The following is a 3,496-nucleotide window of genomic DNA, read 5'->3' as shown; positions in this document are numbered from 1 at the left end:
CTTTTATCCTTTATATATGCTATGTATTTTCAAGTACATCTACATTATTTATTTGTGAAACTTGTTATATGTCGCATTATTTGTGTTTCATTTATATTTAAAATAAATCTATGAGGCCTAGCACAAGCCTTTATGTGGAGACTAAAATATAGTTCTTGGCTTTTTTACTTTCTCGTATATACGAAGTATAGAGAAAGTCTTGTAATCGTGCAAAAAAAAATCGAGATTTTTACAAATCTCGACGTTTTACACCTCACTGATACGGAAAAACATAATTTTGCAATATTGTCCGTATGTCTGTGTGTCTGTGTGTAAACACGATAACTTGAGTACCGTTACAGCTAGGTTGATGAAATTTCATATATAAGCATTTTATCAAAATCGTAGATCCGTATCAACTTTTGAGCGATTTCCGATAACCGGAAGTGGTACTTTTCCTACTTTGAATTTTTCAAAAGCCTATAACTTGAGAACTATTTCAGATAGATAAATGAAATTTCACATGTAAGTAAAATATCTAATTTTCTACCTTCTGTAAAATTTTGAGTAATTTCCGTTGACTGGAAGTAGTAATTTACGCTACTTCCGATTTCTCAAAAAACTAATGTAAATTTTAAAAGTACTTCTAATATTGCGCACTATTATGCGCTTTTTTATTTGGCGTTCACTTGGTGTGCAATTAATTTGTCTGCGAGATTTTATTCTATTTTTAAAACTTTAAGTATTTAAAATGGATTAAAAATCATGTCTATAGCCCGAGTTCCCATCCCCTATTTTTTTTTAATACGAGGAAAATTGCCCGTTGAGAAAGGATACAACGGGCGCTAGGCTGATAGTGCTGTCTCTTTTCTGTAAAAAACACACACCCACATAAATACAAATGCTTATTAAACAGATCCTACTCAAAACGTTTGCTTAGAGTTCCATCCATTTAATCACTTTACCCTGACGTTATTACATATTTAAGGAATGACGCTAGCCCAACAACCCGCTAAAATAGATTATACAATATATTCATCTCCTAACAGAGGTCAAAACAAGCTAACAATGATCGCTTTATTTCAGTTATCCAAAGTAATCAGGTGGTATATTAAATCAAAGCCTGTTCTCGACCCATTTTATCAGCAAACGTTATACACACAATGACAGATAGTCTTAAACGATCTACTAGTATTAAGCATGTGTTTGTACTTTAGGGTTAGTTTTAGGCCGAGCATTTCTAATAGAATATCATTAGAGCAGCGATATATTTTTGAGTTAGAGAAATAAACGATTGTTTGAAACTAAGGGTAACAATTGGATCTCAAACTATCAATCCTAATACTACTGACTGTTTTGGACTGGTTTTTGCGTGAGGTAATTGGGGTAAGGGTACTTTTTTAACATCACAAAACAACGTCGTAAAATTATTATAAAGGCCCGTAGTGGCTATGTTAAACATAGTCATTAATTTTCTTTAAACAAGTTTTAATCGCGTTTCTGCTCAACACCAGTAATTATTAATAGTTCCTTTAAACTGATATTTCATGAACTGCTAATATTAACCTACAACAGTTATCCGCCGTGATAGAAACTAAAATAGTCAGGGGACATAAACCAGTACGCTTGCATAATAAAGTCGTTATAAATTAAGAAGGATTTAAAAGTCAACACGAACATTTGATTACTATTTAAAAAATAGAACAAAATATTATCTCCTTACAAATTTTATGTCAGTTAAAATATAAGTACAATTTAATTTTTGTCTTCAAGTTATGTTAAAAAAATTGACTTTAATCTATATAAAGAACATAATTGTTAAATTTCGGATCATTTCTTACAATGCTCGATTACTGATTCACCTTTAAATGTTTGAAACAACATTGGGCCATAGAACAGGGGTAAAAAAAAACCATTGTAATATGGAAAGTTTCGGAATGATGAAATTTTATTAACATTTGCATTAATTAAGGCCTACATATGCTTAAAGAATCAGTGACTTTGGATTAATTTCATCTCTACTTATTTAAACTCGTGTGTATTTCCATTTGGAACCTTGTGTGTGTGTTATTTTTTTTCTTCACATTTTATCCATTGTAAGTACTTTTTTATTTCTTTTTTATTTCTTGTGTGTATTGCCTGGCCCCAGGTGGGCCTCACGCACAACTATGTCGGAAAAATACATCAAACGGCTATTCCTGCCTAAGTTTGGCATGGCAGGACATGCACCAAAAACTCTAGAGATTTTCATAGAAGATGGTTTCTCTTTAGCTACCCTCACAGCTGACGAACTAAAAAGAGAGCTATGTATGTTATGTAGCCTATCACCAGCTGAATTTGAAGGTCTGTATAACTATGGGACAATGCGTAAATGGTATGTCACCATTAGATCAAAGGAACTTTATGAGAAAATGCACCTAAAAGAATTTCACAGAGATTTGCCACCTGGGGTAACATCCAGATACAGAGTGCAGAGAATATCAATAACCCACGCCGATAAATCTGGGCAAAGGGGCATGCTGAAATGGCTGCCTTCCAAGACAAGCGACGATGATATAATGGCGATTCTGAAATCTATAAGCAGTCAGGACTCAACACCAACATTTAAGAGAATAGACCAATCAAATGTGGTACAATTCACCATCTCTCTGGAGAAAGAAGATGTGGAGAGTGTCCCACACTATATTATACTTACAAATGAGGCCAACAAGGAGAGCAGAGTCCTTATTATCCTCAATGGGAGGAGGGTGCAATGTTGCCACTGCAACACAGACAGGCACCTGCCTAAAATGTGTGAGCATTTGAGGACTCGCGCTCTTGACGGCGTCCAGCTAGTAGATGGACAGTACAGGGCAATTGAGCCTTGGGATGCAAATGATAAAGAAGAAGTTAGGGAGCATCTAAGTAACAATAGAAATTTCTTAAAGCATTGGGACAGTTATGATGTTGACGGAGAAAGACAAAATGAAATGCTTAGAGAAGCAAGGCATAGAGAGGTAGAAGATGCCTTTGAAGTAGATGGCCAAACTGAAACACATCATACTACTGCAGCATCACAGCAAGTTAACGAAAGCGTAACAGAAACCACCATAGAGGCCGAAGCCATGGAGACAATCACGATCAGAAATTCCATAGTAACAGGGTCTCAAAAAGATGGGAATCAAGAAAATTTGGAGGCAGTCGACGAAACAATAAATGATATTCTTCAAGATAACACTAGTTCAGAAAACATAACGAAACCGCTAAAAGAAATTAAAAGCTCACAAAGTATATCAGCAACAAAGGTATCAGGTCAACTGTCATATAGTCAAGCAATCAGTTCAAGTAAAAAACAATTACCTACAGTAAAGCCACCTCAAAGGGTCGTGACCAGGGCCCAACGGGATAGCAAACCAGCGGCTGGAAAGTTTGGCGTTAAAAGACCACCACCATCCAGCCCTCCAGAAACAGATGTTCGAAAGAAAACCCCAAATAATTCATGCTAACTCTGGCAACATTGAACATCAGGGGGGCTAGG

The sequence above is a fragment of the Physella acuta genome, unplaced genomic scaffold (assembly GCF_028476545.2).
Source record: "Physella acuta isolate Inbredline_101_S28 unplaced genomic scaffold, ASM2847654v3 ptg001447l, whole genome shotgun sequence".
NCBI classification, from domain to species: Eukaryota; Metazoa; Mollusca; class Gastropoda; family Physidae; genus Physella; species Physella acuta.
The sequence above is the reverse complement of the archived record's forward strand: the minus strand, read 5'-3'. Positions refer to the sequence as shown.